This window comes from Vespa crabro, chromosome 7, assembly GCF_910589235.1.
Source record: "Vespa crabro chromosome 7, iyVesCrab1.2, whole genome shotgun sequence".
NCBI lineage: Eukaryota > Metazoa > Arthropoda > Insecta > Hymenoptera > Vespidae > Vespa > Vespa crabro.
In genome coordinates this window covers 4,180,001-4,202,362 of record NC_060961.1, presented here as the reverse complement: position 1 = coordinate 4,202,362, position 22,362 = coordinate 4,180,001, and the positions used below count along the sequence as shown (strand labels likewise).

Here is a 22,362-nt window from a genome sequence, read left to right as displayed (position 1 = left end):
TTGTATCCTTCTACCACGAGGATGATATCGAATTAGAAACGTTGCGAAAATTGCACTGATAGATATTTTTTTTCTTTCTTCTTTTAATTTTTTGTTGTTCTTTTTTTTTTTTTTTTTTTTTTTTTTTATAATCAAGAACACTTGCGCGAATGATTTTCGAATCAATTGTTGTTCTCTACAATTGCATATAACAATTCGTTTATATAATTATATGATTATTTGAGCCAGTTAAACGCTTAAATTTTTCTAAATTTTTAAAACATCATCAGGCTTTCTTTTTAAGATCTCCCAAGCAAATTATTGAAACTCGATTACCGAATTGGATATGAGCAGTAGATTGACGCGAGTCGATATTATCAAATGACGTTTTGATTGATGGCATCGAGCTCGAACGCCGACTGATACGGATATTCTGATCGTCGATTGTAAAATTTAATTTGCAGTAGCCTTTGAAAGGCTGGGTGAGCGATTATATCGAAATTGTATGAGTTCGTAGGTAGAGGTACATGCATCCTTGTAGTAATACACGTTTGTCGTCGTTGATCATATAATATTGCTATATGTTGGATACATACGTGTATTCATCGCTCATTCATAGCTTGTCGTTTTAAAAAAAAGACAATTTTTCTTTTCAAGTATTATCATCAACGTCATATAGACTATTTTTGAGGCGACTGTACTTTTCTCACGGCACGCATACGAATGCACGCACACGCGTCCGGCAAACTTGATTTTGCGATGAATACTTTATCAGCACGAGGTTACGTATACAGGATGGCTCATGTAAAACTTTACATATTATCATCCATGAAAATTTTAGAAAATATCAATAAACAGATATATTTTTTTTATTATATTAAAGATTAACAATCTAATGAAAATATATTGAATTTTTATAATAATTGACGAAAGACGATCATATCTATCTATTTATTTTATTTTTTTTTTTCTCTCTCTAGAATAATATCGGTAAAGTATTAGATAGACCACCCTGTATATGAGATAGGAGGAAATTTATCGACGATGAAGAATGCAGATGGAAAACACATACAAGGTAGATGAGGAGAAGGATGATGATGACGACGATGGTAGTGGTGGTGGTGATGGTGATGGTGATGGTGGTGGTGGTGGTGGTGGTGTTAGTGGTAGTAGTAGTAGTAGTAGTAGTAGTAGTAGTAGTAGTAGTAGTAGTAGTAGTAGTAGTAGTAGTAGTAGTAGTAGTAGTAATAGTAGTAGTAGTAGTAGTACATTGTTCCCCTTGCCCCTTGAAGTTATTTTCGAAGCTTTCCCTTTGGCAAGGGCAAAAGTTAAGCCATCTACGCGCTTATTTCGCGTTATGCATACAATTCAGGACGCGCGGTTACGTATATATTCTAGACTGAAGCGCGTACCACCGCGTTAGCTTTGTTTGCCAGGATGAGATTGCGCGAGTCCTTCTCGAGTCTTCTTTCAGGGAACGTTGTTAACGTTGTCTCCCCACGTATACTATCGTGACTCCTTCAGGGTGGAAAGACGAAAAAAGACAAGGAAAGACGATAGAAAGGATGAGCTTGAAAATTTATGACATGAATATATATATATAGGTGTATATATATATATATACACATACACCTTTGTGCGTGTATATTTAAAGAGAAAATAAAATCATGTGGGGTAATAAGTGGTAAGAAAATTCACGTTAAATACATTTCAATTTTAAGACAATATATCTATAAAATAATTTTAACATTCGTATCGATTGAAAGAAATTTACGGATTTTAATACAAATTAGATACGTATTTGGATTTCTTTTCTTTTCTTTTTTTTTTTTTTTTTTTTTTTTTAGATAAATAAACATAAATATTTTTAATTTTTAACAATTTTCATAATAATAATAATGTTTGATTTATATCTTTAGTAATGTAATTGATATAAATTGGTACAATTTTTTTTCACGTATTAATAGAAGTATTATATAGAACAGAGAGAGAGAGAGAGAGAGAGAGAGAGAGAGAGAGAGAGAGAGAGAAATGTTGAAAAAATATATATATGTACATAAAAATATATAACAAGATTATATACAAAGATAAAATATATTCAGATACAAACAAGCATACGTAAAAAAGGGATTATTTATAAATTGGACTTCACTTGACATCACGATAATTACGTCAAAAATATAATTTCATCATCCGTATGATATATTTACGTGATAATATAAAAGAAAACATCTCCTTGATAAAATTAAATTCAAAGGTTAAAAATGTTGTCTCCATTGAGGCCGGCTTCTTTCCTTTCTTCTTTCTATATTTTTAAAAGCGAATACCAGAAATTTAATTAAATGCCTGAGAAACACATTTAACTTGATTTTTTGTCCTCTGCCACATTAAAACATTTATAATGTTTATAACATACGATTCAATATTAATAGAAATATATCGACGATGTATTTCAGATTAATTTCCAAAGTTCCAAAGTAATTTAAAATATCTTCTTTAATGACTATCTTGGAATAATTTATTTCTGATTTTTCGAATCCTCAAATACAAGTAAGATTTATGTTTCAGAATTTGTTGAATTATTTTGCAAATATTCAATGAATTTGTTTTAAAATTTGTTACAATTAAATAATAATCATTTATTATTGTAATCTGTTATTTTGCAAAAATAAACATTTTAATGGGAAGAGCAAGCAGCATAGCAATATATATATATATATATATATATATATATCGTGAGAGAGGAATTTGATTATTCAAAAATATTTAGCATAAAATTATTATTCCTCTGTGTAATGAGCAGAGGAATACAATAAATCGAATGAATGTATGAAGCTATTATAATTTCTGCGAATACACACGTACGTACATACGTATATTCGAATTCATTTTCAGTTCATCCAATGGTTATCGCAAAATACATAATCCGACCGCAATGAACTTTCGTGAATCGCGAATAGCAATTAATCTAAATCTATATGACCAGTCGTGATAGTAGTAGAGAAAAATACTTGCCCAATTAGTATATTCCGAGTCGAGACGTTATTTTTTGTTGTTAATTAAAAAATTTTAGAACGATCCAAATGTTGTATTGGAGCAGGTAGATTAAACAATTTTTATGTTAAGTAATATTCTACCATGACGACAATCCATGTAGTTTTACGACGTCAACAAATTTATTAGATTCGTACGTGCATATAGTACCTATGTACATAAAGGTCGATAAACATAAACCTAAATAATGAAAACGTCAACTCTGAAGAAGCACTCTCGTTCTCGCTGACACGATAAAATTACAACTCGGCCAATTGGAATCACGGAATTCGTTACGGTTAATTAACATCGCATACCGTTTAATTACAGCGACAGAAACGTTGTATTGTTTGATTATCCGGAAACTCTACGAACCGCGGAACGAAAAGCATTTTGTTGCTTTACGAGTAGCACGCGGAACGGCTCTAAATAATTTATCATGCGTTCTCTCTCGAGTCGTGCGATAAACCTCTTAACCGTGCTAAATACTAAACGTTCTGTAAGGTGAAAGGAGAAACAAGGATTGTTATTAGATAAAATGCATTTTATGGAATTTGACACGTTATCATAATTGATTACATTCATTAAGGAGATTATGCGGATCTAAGGTAGTCAAGGTAAAAGCTCTTTCTTCTTATCCATACATTTATTTTCTTCGTTCTGTCGTCCCATAAAATATTCTTCGGCATAACGTTTGTTATTAGAATTCTCTTATACGATAGTCACGAATGGTGAGTCACAGAAAGTTCAGGGTATCCTCGTATATGCGAAGGAACGTTTAGGAGCGTTCGTCTTGACTCTGCAGTTATATCGAACTGCATTGACGGAGATTAGTCCGAGTAAATATGGATGGTCCGGTAGATCGGGTATGAGTTTACGGATAGAAATCGCGTATGTTCTTTGGTGGAAAAGGAGAAAGAGGAGAGAAGGAAGGAAGATTTCAAAGTAAAAATCGCGATCACACCGGTTATGTATCCGAAGCTTCGTACGTGAGTCACGTGAGGTAAACTCGAATACACAGGAAGGATAAGTTCCGTTCGTCTGTGTGTTTGTGTATGCGTGTATATATATTTTCGAAGAGTGTAGGTGTGGGCCGAACGTTCCTCTTCGGGGTCGATGCTCAAGGATTGTACATGTAACGGGGATCGGAGCGAGTCGTGGAACAGCCTAGAGCCGACACGGCGTTGGAATTTCTCGACAAATAGGTGAATATGCACATAAATACATAACAAAGGCCCCTGATGTGTAGCTCGAATCGTAAAAGGACGCCGATGTAAAAGGGAGAGGGTGGGTGAAAGTAAGTGGGGGAGGAGGAGGAGGAGGAGGAGGATAAAGAGGACGACACGAAGAAGTCAGCGTAATTCCACGAGAGAACGAACGTCACGCGTGCTGTCCGACTTGCACCCGCTCGAAATAACTCACTTTATTACCAGTACGTCTTCCGGAAAATGAATTATTGAAAACGTGCGCGCATTCTGATGGGAGAGGAAAGGAAGGAAGGAAGGAAGCAAGCAAGCAAGCAAGCAAGCAAGCAAGCAAGCAAGCAAGCAAGCAAGCAAGCAAGCCTCTTACGTTATCTACTTGCGAAGCCATTACTCGCGCGTAAGCGTTCTATAAGATCTCCGCACGTATGAGAGACGAGGTGGGAGGGTGAGACGCGTAAAGATAGGATCGATATTATTGGATACCGATCCCTTCGTAGATTTCCAACGTGCACGTTCGACGCCTTACCAAGAGGCACCGCGAAACGTGTTTCTTATTATCGACTCCTATATCACTATATACTATGTCGGAGAACTTTGAAATTAATTTCAATTTATTATTCGTCGATGTTAATGATGAATCTATTGGTAATTCCGTGACACTTTATTCATGTTATTCAATCACAAAAAGAACATGCGATCGTTATTATAATTCGCTAACCATGTTAAAAAGAATCAAAATCACATCGTGAAGCCAATCATCGTAATATTAATTTTTTAAGACAACAGATGTCAATTTAATTAGTGTGTTCGCATGATTTGCCTTGCGGATATGAAGCAATCTAGGGGATTGGAGATAGTGAAGGAGTAGAGAGAGACAGAGAGATAGAGAGAGAGAGAGAGATAGAGAGAGAGAGAGCCGCAGGGCGATCCAAGCTCGCGGAATCCCGGAGATTAGTCGACGCGGTTGGAGGATGGCTCTCGAGCACGCGACTCGAGCCTTGACCAAGGTCGGCGAGAATGTCGCGGATTCAGTACGGTATGACGATCACGTCGGTAATCAATCGTGCGCATAGTCGTGGTCGTTGGTTTGCCCGAGCATTTCGCAGTGTGCGCGTTTCCGCGTGTGCGCGCGTGAACGTCTCCCCATCTCGTGCCGAAGACATCTCCACCCCCTTCTCCCTCCATCCCTTCTTCCGTTCCTCAGGAGTAAGAACTCCTCTTCTTCCTCCTCCTTCTCCCCTTCATCTCCTGATCCTCGTTCTTCTATTTATCTACCTCTTCCTCTTACTCCTCCTTCTTCTTCTTCTTCTTCTTCTTCGTCTTCGTGGAGCGCAGCATGCGAAAAATTAATTCCGCGCATGATTTGCATGTACGCGTCCTGTTAGCGATATTCAGGTATACTGGCTTCTGTGCTTTTAACAAACTACGTGTCTGAACTTATCCCGTATAAAACGTGTTCTATTGAAAGCGGAAAGATATTAAAAGACAGAGGCAGATAGATATTCACTTATACCTGAAAAAAAAAATATATATATATATATATATAATGTGATCTTAAAATATAGATGGATATTATAATCGCGTAATTTTGTCTCTTTTGAAGATCAATTTAATGATCAAATTTGAATATAAATTTTAATAATATTCTCATACTTGTGAAGTTGTTTATAATTTATCATTGATTCTTTTGAATAATTAATTTATAAATAATAATAATGGAAATAGATTATATGACACTTTCATTATACACAAATATAAATTGTATTAGGACTTTTATTAAAAATGTATGGTTATTTCAATTCTTGTTCGTTAAATTTTAGCTACAGCGTGCTCGTGAGTATCCATGTTCGATGGGATAATCATGTTACAGCGATTTCCGAGCGGCAGCCAAATTACTTGTTACATTCATCCATCGTAATGGTAAAATTACCCCAGAGAATCCAGACAAATCCTGCCAGCGGTGTTCGCGATTTCTGCGGTTATTCGATAGTCCGTGATTCGCGGCCTCTACCGACTTGTCTCGAATTTCACGAGAGAAAAAAAAATAATTTACGTTCACGAGATTCAAATTTCGGCGGAAGAATAAAGGACGATAAATTGGATATTTCGCGTTTGCAATCGATCATTTTTGAAAATTCCATGACTTTGATTATTCCCACGATCAGCACGTTTAATTAATAAAACGAAGTATTACGAAAAAGTCTATAAAAGAAATACATTTCTTAGAAGATAATATATTTCTTATAATATTACTCAATTAATTAATTTATCGAAATTAATATACATTTGTGAAGGAACATGAAAAAACATTGCAAAAAAGTTTTAAGACAGTTTTCATTTTCGTAAAATATACAATTATATTTTTAAACTTATGCGTGTTATTTCAGAATTAGAATATATTGTATAATATTTTTAATATACAATGGAACATATATACAACAATTTAATTTTTTCTATTAAATTTCTTTAACATTAATTAATGCCTTTTAATTATTTAATAATATTAAGTAATAAATTAGTTTAGTTAATTTGATTAATAATATTACTCGTATAATATATATGTATATATGTATATATATATATATATATATATATATATATATATTAATTAATAAATTAAAATAAAATTATGCATTTAAAGAGTCAGGATATAAATATCGTAAATGGTTTTATCGATTATCAGAAGAATTTTTTCTTTCTCTAGCCGCACGGCTATTTGCTATTACGATGTTTCAATAATGCTTTCTCAGCTTGCTTCTCTTCTTCGTGGATCGTTTGTTTCCTCTCTTGGGGCGAGACGAATGTAGTACGTGAAATCGCGAACGTATTACGCACGATTATGATGATTATTTTCTTTAATCTATAGCTGGCGGTGGCTGGGCCATGTTATTAATACAGAGAAAAGCATCGGGACACCCTGCTGAGGTCCTCACGATACACCACGAGTGAGGCCCTGACCTCGGACCGCTTGCCAAGCCCCAAGATTCCGCTCGGCGAATGCTTTCTTCTTACGTGTACCCTTGCGCACGATGAAGGCCACTCGAATGATTTTCATTATTCCTTATCCTCCACCTTCTCTTCTTTCTTCACCATTGCCAACGTCTTCTCTTCCCGAATCCTTCTTCCTTGACGTAAAGATATACATTCACACATAACACGTACACTAATACATAAATGTTATACGAGTACGATCAAATAAATGATTTCTTTCAAAGGGATTTTTGATCCGATCGAAATCGAAACGTCTTTCGTGACCACAATGAACGAATTTCTTTGTCTTCGTTTGAACTTTTTCCAAGACACTTTCAAAAATCCGAATAAGTTTTATTGTTGCACGTTCTTTGATATCTTCAGCCTTATCGAATAGTAATCTAATAGTATGAGATAGAGAGGAGGATAAATCGAGCCTCTCAAACGCTTTTCTACCTCGTCGAGAAAGAACAAAATGCAGAGAGAATCTCTTTCTTTCTCTCTATTTCTCTCTCTCTCTCTCTCTTTCTCTCTCTCTTCTCACGAACTCCGACGAGTTTCTTGATTTTGCTTTTACTATTAATTCGTAGCATTCCAACTTGATATATTATATTCTACGTATACATCTCTGTAGAGATTGTATTTTAAATTATGGGTATAACTCTAGGGCTAAATTCAAGTTCGTCTTATCGTTGGAATTTTTCTTTTTGATTCATTATTTTTTAATAAAATGAAATTTTATTAATAACTATTATGAAAATTCATGAATAGTTAACAACGACACAAAATACATTTCTATGAAATTATATATATATATATATATATATATATATTTTTTTTTTCGTCGAGTTATATTCACATATTATTTTACATCCTATAACTATATCGATATCAATGAAAGATATTGCATAAATTCAATTACGATCGGAATATTTACATCAAGCCGCCTAGTCGGGCCGAATTCGTGGCGGATATATCGTAGATACAGTGAACGTACTATCGAATAATGGCGCAAAAGCGCCTGTAAATAACGGGACATAATCCTATATTTATTGCATCGATGAAAGCCGACATTACAGATACTCTGTATCTATCTCCCTCTTTCGTTCTTCGTATGTTCGTAAACTTTATAGAAAGAAGTGGAGTTCCATAATAAATTTATTATCTCGACAATGGAAAAACATCTCGTTGTTGAGATCATAAAATTGTAATAAAAATGTTATTACTTTTTAAATATGATTCAATTAATAATTTTTATTATTATTTCGATATAATATTGATAATTTTAATGGTTTTAGAATATCTATTTGTTAATTTCGTCGAATCTGTCGAGAAGAGTTAATAATGAAAGAAGTGGGAGAAGATTTGCGCGCGTCCAACGGTTCTTTAAAGTGATAAGGAAAAAAGGAAAAGGAGATCCGAAGGAATATAATCATAATTTTTCGAGCGGGACGAACGTAAAGGGTCGAAAGAAGGAACAGCGGGTTGCAATCGAGGATGACGTTGTTTCGGGTCAGAAGGACGTAGGACAAGGATGAAAGAGACGAAGATATAGAGAGACAGAGAGAGAGAGAGAGAGAGAGAGAGAGAGAAAAAGAGAGGAAAGAGGAATGATGGAAATGATATAAGTTTACACAGAGGTTATATAAAGGTATGTTAATGCAGGGCATAAATAAGAAGGCACATTCGGTGCCTAATAGGACGCTAATTGTGATTATATACAACATAGCCGTGCGGATGCACAGTCTGAATTTTATATACCTATATAACATTTATCGCTGGCCGTCCAACCGGTCGAGTGTGGAGGAGCAAAAATGCTCAACACTTGGGAATTTATAGTAATGAAAGGATGGAGATTTATCGGGCGTTGCCGCTTTACAAATGATCCGATATCCCGCTTTGCGCGTTCTCTCCATCTTTTTCTCTGTCTCTCTCTCTCTCTCCCTCTCTCTCTCTCTCTCTCTCTCTTTCTCTCTGTCTTTCTCTTTAACCTTCTCTTTCTCGCGCCGCTTATAATGGTTAATTCGTGCGATGCGAAGTCTTACCCTCGGCTCCGTCTTGGCATCCGCCTTGGATCGTCGAGTCGATAAGTGAAATTACAGAAAATAATGAAGCCTAACGATCTCACTAATTATTTCTTTGTTTCTCTACCGATCTTGTAGACCGATGAACGATCGCGTTCATTCGTTTGTAGAGTACATTCCATAATTCGTCGTGAGCGAAGTAGTAAAGTATACAGGTTTCGACGTTGTTTGTGTCTCGTTCGAGCGATCGATCGATATCGATGCTCGATAAATAATTTACTTTTTCAAAAGACCTCTACAATTCGAACGAATGAACGAAAGAACGAACGAACGAACGAACGAACGAACGAACGAACAAACGAACGAACGAACGAACGAACCTTTCTTTTCTCCTTAATCGCGAATGTTTTCTTTCGGGGGTATGTCTAACGGATGGGAGAAGTTTATTAGAACAACTTGCCATACTGTTTCCGAAAGATCCAAGCAACATTTACACATGGGATGGTCCGAGTGCCCTCGACCGAGTTGCTCGGGGGATGTCCAGACAAACTTCGTCGAAGTGAAGAGTTTATATCAAACATTCGTCTGACGAACGTGTTGTTTGGTCGAGTACGAACCGTCGGAATAGGACCATTCACGACTATGATCGAAGGAGGTAGGAAATAGGAGGATGCGCTCGAGACTTAAGCAAGTGGACTAACTTTGATGCTTCTCGCTATACGTTTATGCTTGTTATTTGATCGTTGACCTATCGAATAAGCTAAAATTCTAAGTAAGTAAATCTTGGCATTCGTTTTAATTTCTTTTCTTTTCTTTTTTTTTTTTCTTTTTTTTTTTGTTGTTTAATTTTTACCTCTTCTCGATTCGTTTTATTTTTCGCACTCGGTGTAATTTCGGTAGGTAGATAAGATGATTAATAAGAAAAATAAGTTATCGTTAATGAGTTCTCGCGATAATGGATCAGATCAGTTGGTAAGAACAATGGACCACGCCCAACTGATTTGTATCTGTCGGATTTTACACGAGCGAGATACGAATTGCCTTATTGAAGTTATAGGAAGCGAGTTTGGAAGAATGTAAAGACGTAGAGCTCTTATAAGCGCGTGCATCTTTCAAGGTAGCTTAGCATGGCTGAATAACTCCGGACACTTTATGCGGCCATTACCATAGGTGAACGCCATGAACGATACCTTAGGTTTTCCTGATTTAGAAGTGCTCTTAGGTTCTACATACTCTCATCCTATTTCCTAACGTTATCTTTTCTCCTGAAGGATATTCTCTTATGTCGTGTTAAATGTTTCCTTCTTTTTCATTTTCATAGCTTAACTATTATACCTACTTTTGTATAAAAATATCGTAAAAATTTCTCTTTCCAATAAGAACATGGTTTATTTCGCTACTTCACCGATAATTGACTCGAATAAATAAAATTTTATGGATTCTAAAGAGTTTTCTCAAAGATATTCGTAATATATATAAATATATATATATATATATATATATATATATATATATATATATATCGTAACCTGTCCTCGCGAAATCGAACTCTCTCACGGACTTGACGATGCTCTCTTCTCTTTTATCTTTCTCGCTTCTAGTTCATTGCAAAAGATATATCCTAGTAGGAAAAATAATTTATTCCTTTCATCTGTCCATCTACCTACTCGAAAGAGAATCTCTAATTGACTGCACTCAAACTCTCGAGCGAGATACCGATCTAGCCATTGCTATCGTATAAACCTCGGTACTTTGCCCCGAGGAGGGCAAGAAGAGTAAGAGAAAAGGAAAGAGGGAAAGAGAAGAAACGAGAGGGAAGCAAACAGAGAGAAGTGAATCGTAGATTTACGGAAAGACCGACGGGGGCAACCGACGTCGGCATCGAGATATCGACCGCGAAGGATCACCTTCGAGGTTAGCTTCTCTTTCACGTACTTTATCCATTTTCTTTCTCTTCGAGAAGAAAATCTACTCGGCTTTTTCGTAAATTTGACTCACATCACTGTAACGTCGTTTTTCGTTCTCGTCTTTTTACCAAGTGACATTTTATATAATGTATATATGTATGTACGTAAAATGATTTTATTGACATTACGTTTATTCCCGTATATTATAATTCAAATAAATTAATTATAATCTAGAAAAACATTTGTCGTATTATTGATTGAATATGATATAAATTTAAGTTTTTTATTATTCGTTAATACTTTTTCTTATATTGTTAAAATCGAAAATTTTAGATTTTTTTTTTTTTTTTTTTTTTTTTGAAAATAACAAAAATATCAGGCTTAAACGATGAACGTCGTATAAGCTCGCTCGAGTAACAATTTTTCAAGGCGACATTGAATAGCATTGCTCATCATAAAGCTAGGATAAAGCTTTAGCGCTCGTTTATATTGCGAGCAAATACTAGCCGCGATAGCTGTATTTTATTTTTGTAAGCGTACACGGTTGTGTTTCGGGAAAACGGATTTGTTTTGGAGGAATGCTATCTTTTCTTTCACGTACGATTGTACCACGCAGAGTAACGTCGTGTTGGCCAGCAGCTGGTGATCGAAGGCACCGCTTAAACGGAGCATAGAACTTTAGCAATCGCGAAGTGTGCTCGTTTGTTAAATTAATACGTTTCGCTGGATGAAACTATGCCCGACAGATTTGTTGAAAAATGAGATAGGGTAGGGAGGAGAAAAAGAAGGGAGAAAAATCTACGGTGGAGTAACTGTTTCGAGCTTTCCAGCGCAGTACTCGTACGAAAGTAATGCGATGTGGTTGAAAGAAATCCGTTCTTTTCTCCGGTGTATTTATCGTATCCGCGTTAACTTTTTTTTCTTTTTTCTTTTTTTCTTACTTTTCTGACGGTGATACATTCTTCATACGATAATCGAGATTCTTAATACGTAATAATAAAAGAAATCGTATAGGAGGAAAGATCTATAAAAAGTGAGCGCGAGGAATAGTTTATCTTTGCGAAATATAAATTCACGCATATATGTAAATCTATTGAATCAAATTGTTCTATTAATATTTTCTAACATTGTATAATTATTTGAAAAATTTCTTTATATAACGTTTATCGTTGATAATATTTTTCTATTTCTTTTTTTTCTTTTCGATTATGAATCAGACTTTTAAATTCATATTGAAAAAATTTACAATAAGAAGATTTGCGATTTGTATAGTACGAACGAGCTTTATTGCGTTTTATTACTACACTCGAACGAATATCCGAGGAATATAAACTTTTCTCGAACCAAATCCAAAGGTAAAAGTAGAAAGGAAACAAAAGATGTAAAAAATGGAACGGAAGAAAGCAAGAGATAGAACGAGACAGAAAAATAGAGGGCAGAATCGTCATAACTTGCAGTATTTTTATTCGCGCCCAATGTACCTGTATTCAATATAAGAGAACATATTGGATTCCCGGTACGATGATGTCGTCCAATACGTGTGCTTTATTGAATGTAAGTGCATTGAGCGTAAATAATCTTCTATGTTCATTTTATTACGCGATTCGAGTATACCGCACTTTCGTACGGTCACATAATTCTGAATCTATTTTTCGAAAGATCAAATAGTCTTCGAGCTTGAATGCCATTGAAGTCTATGGAAAAATAATTAAAATAATTAAAATTTACAAAAACTATTTCTTTCTCTCTTCTTCTTTCTATATACAATATTATTTATTTTTCATTAATCTGTAATTTGATTCTCGATTATTGGAATTCATACTAATTCATACTGTGAATAATATTGTATTTTTTTTTTTTTTTTTTTTTTTTTTTTTTCCCCCATATACTCGTTCAATTTATTCAAGAGGGAATAAGATCAACGATGAGATGACGTATCAAGAAATTAATATTAATTCGAGCATATGACTTTGTGCGATATTTTTTATATTTCTCGTTTCTATTATTTCTTTTTCTCATTTGTACGCCGAAGTAGCCGTACGTAGAATTTTCTTTGCGGACGTTGATAATTACGCGTTTGCGTTTGTGTCCGAAGTACGCGGAGTGGAGTTAGCCTGGTTGCTTCGTAATACCGGACTCAAGTCATTATTCACTCTACGTTATTATTCGTCCGTGTCTGAGTCGCATTTTTTCGTACAATTCACTCGTAGCTTGCATGCTGATTCTCGTGGCTATTGTTCGAATAAATGTGAGGATCCTTGCAGCAGCCAAATTTATAGTGCACGCGAACTTTTCAGTTCTGATGCTTGGAGGCACGCTATTCAAAGAGGAGGAGGGACCGTTTTGAATTAAATTTCATCGTATAGAAATGCTCGATTTTTCTAAAAATAATGGACCGGATTTTCATATGGCTTATTCGCTTGATTGATTAGGAACATCTCAGCAACCTTGCATATGGATGAATAAAAATCTATAGGAAATCGAGGTAAAGAGATTTGATCCAATATCTATATATTACGTGCTCGTAGTCATCGATATTGTTCGGTAATCCGATTTGAATGAATATATACGTATATATACGTACGTATACGAGAAAATGTATACAAAAATAAAATATTTCTATCGTTTTGTAATTAAATATTATTCTTATGAATATATCGTATTAATGAGCGTAGTGACATAAAAACCACGTTAATACGTTTAATTACATTGTAACAATTTTATTTCAACATATTTATGCTGAGAATGTGGCGGAAAGGAATTACAAAATAACAAGGCAAGAAGGGAGCCTGTATTTACTGAAGTACGTAAATGTGTATATATATATATATATATATATATATATATATGAATTTTAAACGAGCTTTATACGTAAACGCGAGAGCATACAGTAACGAGATGAGAACGTTATCTATTAAACTTCTAGGAAAGCTTTAGAACGTTAAGAAAAGTAAGGAAAGAGAGAAGCAGAATAAATATTTGTCGATGCTAGGATAGTGCCTTGTAATTTCAGGTTTATTGTCATTACATTGTTTAAAAAGTATAGAAACGTATGACGATAATAATATAAAAAAAAAAAGTAACGACAATAAGCTCTATATATACGTGTATTTATAAGTATATAAATAAAAACAAAACAAAGATAAATAAATAAATAAAAGAAAAGAAAAGAAAAGAAAATAGAAAGAAAGAGAAAGAGAAAGAAAATAGAAAGAAAGAGAAAGAGAAAGAGGATGATCATGGATACGGTGAAACTTACAAACTGAGAACTATTCGCCGTTCGCCAAATCCGGTAACGTCTTTCGCGCACGTGCAAATAAAATCTTGGAAGAAAGGAAAAATAGAGTCATATTTTTCGTGGCAGCTGGCGCCCTTTCGCTCGATTCTCTAGCATCAAAAAAAGAAAGAGAAAACGAGAAAGAGTGAGATTCTAATAAGAACCGCATAAAGCTTAGGAATTAATGTCCCTCGAACTATCTTTCTTTTCTTTTTTCCTTCCCTTTTACTTTAAGCATCCAAGACCTTCGGAACTTCTTTCGATTTTCATTTTTTTTTTCTTTCCTTTTCTTTCCTTTTCTTTTTTCATACGAAACTCCTAGACCGACGTAATCGGAGTCCATTGATTTGTGGGATGAAAGAATTACGGTCCAACGAGCTCTTTTTGTCGTATTAAATCTATCCCTTTTGTCCCCATCGAGACTCTTCCTTCCTTCCTTCCTTCCTTCCTTTCTTCCTTCCTTCCTTCCTTCCTTCCTTCCTTCCTTCCTTTCTTTCTTCCTTTTTTCTTCTCATCGTTTTTTACGGAGAGTCGTTCCTTTTTCGTGCCTCTTAGTGGTACGATGAAACGTAACAAAAGGAAATTGATAAAGATTTTTGAGCCTCGTATTCCTTAGTTTTCAACGTCTTTTACAACGTTTCTTTCGTTTCATTCTATGTATTTAAAAGGAACGACGAAGGATAAATGCGATTCCGTCGACTCGACGGGATAGTTTACATCGATCAAAATCCTTCCCCCTTTCTAGAATGGTCCGATTTAACGAGGGAGTGTAATAAACTGCAGAAGCCGAGCTACTAGTACGCCGTAACGACATCCGGGCATTCCGCAAAACGCTGCCAGCGATAGTATCTCGCGATCCTAAAGCTTTCCATCATAACCACAAGAAAGTACGGGGGATGAACATTTCCCGGCATAAGCTTCGATGCGAAATTGGAATGTAGTTTAGTTCGATCCATTAATGAACGACTCGATTCCTGAGATTAATCGTAAAAGTAATCGCGTTTGTTGCCAATCGATTGTTAACAACGAATCGTACGTTCTCAACTTCCTTCTAATGAAACTTTTTAAAGAACTATTGTATTTCATATGACATCATGTACGTATAATAAGAAATTATCTAGATCACAAGAGATCATAGAAAGTATTATGGACTGGAAATTGAATTATTCGAATTAAGTGTCAAAGTCAATTTCAAATAATTTTTTTTTTCTTTTTTATAATTTCTTCGCGAATTTCATTCAGCATGAACATCTTTAAAACAAGAACAATATAAGAATACTTAAGAGATTCAATGTTCTTTTATTAATCAAAGTTCAATTGTACTTTTTTTTTCGATTCGAAACAATGAGATAAACAATTTCGTTTCATGCTGAATTATTTTTGATCAAGTTTAATTATTTCTCGCTTAATTAATTTATACCATTATCCTCGATTATTTAATTCCTTAGAAACTGCTAATACGGTATTGAACATATTCGCTCCTCACGTAACTCATTATGGCTTAGCTATAGGTGTTGGTGCTTTGCTAGCTTAGACGACATCTAGTCATGCGCAGAAGGTAGAGTTAGTCAAACGCATTCCCTTTCTCGTCGCATACAAAGCAACACGATATGTGAGACGATGAAGTTACCAAACTGTCGACTATGTAGGGATTACGTTAAGTGCCTCTTCAATATGCATTGATTTATTCCTCTTGGTTATGTTTACCTACAATATTTTCATATCGATAATCATTTTTTCAAATTTTAATAATTTTCGTAAAAGGAGCTTTAGAAAGGCTGAATATATTTTCGATCGTTCGAGCGATTTCATATGATCTTATTCATAGACCATTTGATAAAAAGGTGATGATCGTTCTTGTTAATACTTTCGACGGTATATCATTCATTTATATATTCATTAAAATGATATTTTTTTTTTTTTTTTTTTTTTTTTATAAAAATATGTATGAAAAGAGAGAACGTATACATTTTTGAAAGAGAATAATAAATTCGCTGTTTATACATATTTTTTTTTCTTTTTTTTTTTTTTTTTTTTTTTTTTCTTTCACAAGTCATCCGATACGTTTTTCGAGAAAACGTACTCTCCTTTCTTCGCTCTCGGGTCAGTGGATAGACGAGAAACGCGTCGATAAAATGTACTCACCCTCGCTTCCAGTTAAATAATTTCGTTACGATCATTCAGCGTGGATTTAACGAGCCGTACGAGCGTTTACCTTCCTCAATTTCGTTACCCTTTTTGCGTAGCACATGCGATTGCTCACTATCTTTTTTATATATTTTTTTTCTTTTTTTTTTTTATATCTTGTTTTTTTTCTTGTTTTTTTTTTTTCTTTTTTTTTTTCTTTTTTACTGCTTACTCAGCCCTCCAACTTGCTCGCATACGTACACGTGTATGTTCTTTTTTCTTTTTCCTTTTTTTTTTTTTTTTTTTTTTTTTTTTGTGTTAATCAAGCACGGTCATATAAAATCGAATTTTCACGATGACCGATCTCTTTTTTTTTCTTTTTTTTTTTTTTTTTTTACGCGAATGCCGCGAGCTCGATGGCATTTATTGTTAATTCGCTTAATTGGCTATCGTCATTTGAACTCTCTGTGCAAATTTATGAATCCGGCTAATAAATTTGTTTCGATAATTTACGAGTACGCTGCTGGTATATATCTGTTCATTTCGTTATATAATCGCGAATATTTTTCGCTCGAAGAACGGAGTATCGAACGGAGAGAAAATGCATTATCGATAAGCGATGATAAATTTTTTATTTCATTTCTTTTTTCTTTTTTTTTTTTCTTTTTCTTCCTTCATTGAATTTTCTTCGTGTTTGAAAACTTTCGAAAGCAACGCTTATACCTCAATGAAATTGCTTAGAACGATATTAAATATTTGGATCTTTAACCATCAATGAAAGATGTAATATCTCTCTTTAAAGATATTTCGATCTTTTCGTTGGCACTTTACTACTTCGCTTTCTGACATGGTCGCTTCGAAAGTTCCCGCCACTAGCCACGAAAATGGAGTTTCCAAGTTCGCTTTTCGAAGGAACAAGAAGCACGTACTAGGACGCCCTTCGTCCTTTTGACCCGATTAAACACCGTTTTCTCTCGAGGAACGTGGTGTGGTTCAAGGATGCCAGACTCGACTTTACCACCACAATCTCCTTGAGATTCTTATTCTCGTATTCTCGATGCCACGGATCACTAAATATTGTAGCTTTATTGCCTGGGTTATGCAGCCTATAAAATTCGCGGTGGGTGGTGATGCCATCTGATTTTTATTTTTTTTTTCCTTTTTTTTTTTTTTTATGAATGACCGCCATATGTGTACTCTTTCGTAGCTAGCCCGTTTTCTTTAATTACTGTATATTTTCTTATCGCAAAATATGCAACAAAGGACGATCGTAAACATTGAAGTTATATAGAATAAGCGATAAAGAAAAGAAAAAATGTTCTTCGAAATTAAATAAATAATTTTTAGGTTAAAGTATTTCATATGAGTTCAGAGTTTGTACAAAGAAATCATATTTTTCACGTTCTTTTTTGATTTATCCATTTATTGTTTATTAATTTGTCATCAACTTATTGAGAAAAATATTTTCGTGCCCAATATTGATCTTCTTCTATTTCTATACACAAAACATCGAACGCATCATATTATTTATGACCGACTATTTATCATTCGAAACATCCCTGCGGAATTTGAGCGTCATCGTTGAAATGAACGGCGCCCTATGCAAGAATACATATGTATATATATATATATATATATATGATTGATCGAAATGTTTTACATTTAGTTTATCACTGTATTTATTGTTCGTTAATTATTTTAACGTTCTCAAATGACTATTATAATAACGTTTTACGTGGATACGCTCGTGGAAGCAAAACGATTTGTATATGCACGGCAATTAAACGATTTAAATGTTGGCACATATACATGCTTTCTCGCTTTCTATCTCTCTCTCTCTCTCTCTCTCTCTCTCTCTCTCTCTCTCTCTCTCTTTCTCTCTTCACTTGCCCCCTTGCTTGTTCGTAACAAACGTTCTAGCGAATTATTATTTATCGTGCATTTCGTGCAATAGCAGCAGCGTTATAAATCTGAATTCGATCCGCTCTTAAGCCGTCAAATGGTTTTGACGAATAGTCGACTCCCGTTATAGTAGGCACATATACCAATATGACCTTTAAAAACGAAGAAACGTTGTTTCTCCCTCTTTGTCTTCTTTCTTTTTTAAATACCTATCCCCTTCCTAGGATAGATTGATTGACGCACGAACCGATCGATCGCATTCGGATAGCGCGAAAACGCTCCGAAGTAAAAACTTTATCGGCCACGCTACGGAAATCTGCTAACGGCCGAGCCGATTCCGCCGCAGTCGTATATATCGTTGCCAACGAATCGCGAGACTTTCGTTCGGAAAATCGTATAGCTCCTGCTATTATCGCGATCCTCGTAAATTTTTCCTGTCGATGGAAAAGCGCCGTGGCACACACCACCACCACCACCACCACCACCACCACCACCACCACCACCACCACCATCACCACCACCACCACTACCACCATCACCACCATCACCACCACCACCATCACCATCACCACCACCAGCACCACCAGCACCACCATCACCATCACCACCACTAGGAGCAGCAACAGCAGCAGCATGTATCGTCGTACAACGACGAGTGGACGAATAAATCAATAATGAACGAACGAAACCACAGTAGCTGGTTCATTAATTCGATTACGGGATCGTGGCTCGCTGTAAAGTATGCAACCGAGGTGTAAAATAACTACTCGATGACGTCGAAGGAGTCGAAGGATACAGTGTGTGTTATCCATCAACACAAATCCTGTAACGTGTAACGGCTTAAAGATTGGCTATGCGACAGTTGCAGCTTCTGCGGTAAATAGATTACGTTCGAGCTAGTAAAACGATGTATTAACGTCGACGTTTGGCCGTAAATCCTCGAGGATATCTCGCCTTAACCTTAACGGCCATTCGCGCTAACCTACACATCGTCTCAACTCCCTTCGTCCTTCTCTTCCTTTGCCTTTAACACCTCTTCTTCCTTTTACAACTCTCGACGCTATTTTATTTGTCCAACGGAAACGTTTTACCGACGAACGTTTACAATACTTTTACATTACTTTTCTTTTTTATCCTTCTTCCTATATATCTTTCCTTCTTTCCTTCTTTCTTTGTATTTTTGAAAATAGACAACTTATTTGATCGACTAAATTATATACGATTCTGTTCGATCATTCAAATTAATATCACTGTTTCGTTGTGATCAATTTCTTTAATTAGAATTTCGCTTGAACATTATGCTATTCGTATTAATTATCCTTCCTAAACTTCGTTATATTTTATTACTAAATTTTATTTTATCCATTTTCGTTTAATTTTCGCATTAATTCCTACGTTACAGTTGTAGTTAAAAATGGAACTTAAAAGACATAAGTATATATCCTTTTTCGTTTCCTTTTTTTTTTTTTCTTTTCTTTTCGTACGTCCTACATCGGTCTTTTCACTATGTTTACAGCTACCGATAGCAGCCAGTGACGGGTGGTAAAGGACGATATATTACTGTGAAATTCAACACCGTGGTACCCCACCAGGCGGTCGAAGCTTTACGCGCGTTTCGTGAGTTTTAATGTTCGATGAACTTCTCTTTCTTTCTCTTTCTTTCTCTCTCTCTCTCTTTCTTTTTCCCTTTTTTTTTTTTGTAGTTTGGAGAACGTCCGTCTCGGTTTTCTGCTCGCACGAAAGGCGACGTCCCCGTGTCTCCTTCTCGAGGTCTCTTCATAATTCTTGAAAAGTTCATAACTTCCTTCTGAAAGTCTTGCTCCGTAGGAAGACGGTAAACGTCAAGGCGAGAAGTTCGTGCAGTTTAATATAAGGTCGAGGCTCGTTTATACGTGCCAACCGAACGTGCTCCTTACCCATCCACCACCCCCTCCTCTCATAATCCTTTTGCCATATCGATAAGAATAATAGTGATAATAATACTTACTGCCAGGATTAAATGTTCCTGTTATTGTGCAATAATTTCGATCAGAATCTTACGACTTCATTCGTCGTCTAGACCACGACGACCAATGTGAATTTAATATCCCTCGGGCGTTTACGTTTGCGTTAAACGTGAGTCACCTTCACTTCTCCTTCCCTCTCTCTCTCTCTCTCTCTCTTTTTCTCTCTTTATCTTTTTTTCTTAACCTTCCTTCTATCTTTCATATATATACATCGAAATAAATGTAAATAAATCATCGCTTGCCTCACAATTCGGAAAATTCCGGAATTTCTTTCGTGCGTTAACACGTCGTTTTCTTCCTTTCAATATTCAAGAAATGAATTTATCTTTAAAAATAAAGTAATAAATTTACGATATATAAAACGTGAGCAGAGGTAGAAGTACACAAATGGGATGGATTAATTTTGACAATTAACGCAATTAATGATTATCGTTAATTTGTCTAATATCCTTCAATATATCTTATGTAACTTTGAAATCATGCATAATCGTATATTTGTTATATATTATTTTTTTCGTAGGAAAGTAGAAAAAAATCTTCAATTTATATCTAATGCCTAATGTTTGCTAAATATAGGTTATACTCGGTATATTATGGTTACAAGTTTTTTTTTTTTTTTTTTTCTCTAAAAACGAACAAAAATTGGATTACGCAGGGAGAGATGTCGTTAATAATTTTGTGAATTTTTTTGAGATATTCGTCGAATCAAAAAAAAAAAAAAAAAAAAAAAAAGAAAAAAAAAAATAGAAAGCACTTTCGTTTTCGTCGCACCGGACGCAATCACGTCGACTGTAACAGCACGTTCAGTTGGCCGGACTTGACAGGCTAAAGAGAAAGTATTACCTCGCCCGCGGCATCGCAACGGCTGAGATTAATCCAGAAATTTAATTAACAAAGCCGTAAGCCCCATCCCGCTTTTTCTCAAACTCTTCCTTCCGGCCGGTAATTTTCATACTTACCGGCCGCTCTCGTTCCGCCTGAGAAGAAATGAAATTCATTTTCATACGGGCTGATCGATCCGTAAGTGCATTCCGAGGAGAAGTAACCAATGGCAGTCTTTTTGCGAATGAAAATAGCACTGCGATAAATTCGGCACCATCCAGCAGCCGCAGGTGACCGCGAATTTATTTTACGATCGTCGTAATAAAAACGTCAGGATAGCCCCGATCCTCCACCTACGTTTATACTGTCTCTCTCTTTCTCTCTTTCTCTCTCTCTCTCTCTCTTTTTTCTCTATTCCTTTCTATTGCCTTTCTTGTTATTTCTTTTTTCCACAAATTCTTTCAAGATTCGAGATTTGATCAAGATACGATAATTGCTTCCTTCGAATATGAATGAAAGGTCCTACATAATTAATAAGATGTATATTATTAATGTTATGATAATGAATTCAGTTATTATAAACTAGCAGTCTTCAAAATATGCTATGAGAATCCTCAGACTTTTTCAAGGCTTGATTTTGAGAGGCTTAAATTAACACAAATATTTGAGTAATTTTTATACTTTCTTTTTTAATACAATGAACATGGACGTATATCTTATATATATATATATATATTCGTATACTTTAGATTATTCTACTATTATCTAACTATAATCGAAAAATATTGTCAAACACGTGTGGTGTAAATCCGAGGAGAATTAGACTAACAAATCTTTGATATGTTGACACATCGCATAAGTAGAAAATTTTCAATTCTTTCTTAACTTTTCCTTTCGTTCTTCTACTTATAGACACGATATGTTCGACTTTCGTAATACGATGGAAATCCAAATAATAATTCAATGGGAATAATGTGATTTCGTAATTTATGTTCGACCGATTGCAATACCAGGTAGTCGTTCATAGTAATCGTTATTTATTAGACGCGTGAGACCGTAAATGTTTCTTCGTTCTACGAAGATATTAGTTAGTATAAAACGGCGGCTTTC

At 35.1% G+C, this 22,362-nt stretch overlaps 1 protein-coding gene across 12 annotated transcripts in view; it reads left to right on the top strand.

Moving 5' to 3' along the window:
* LOC124425507 (latrophilin Cirl-like) overlaps positions 1-22,362 on the top strand; it is a 662,270-nt gene that overhangs the window by 82,478 nt on the left and 557,430 nt on the right. For 8 of the 12 annotated variants that reach the window (XM_046965917.1, XM_046965912.1, XM_046965913.1 and 5 more), the window contains one exon: positions 19,941-20,041. The exons of 3 other annotated variants lie outside the window; for them this stretch is intronic. The gene's annotated coding sequence lies outside the window, so the exon portion shown is untranslated. Of the gene's footprint in view, positions 1-19,004; positions 19,301-19,940; positions 20,042-22,362 lie in introns of those variants that run through there. One more of the 12 variants, XM_046965920.1, reaches the window with a different exon arrangement.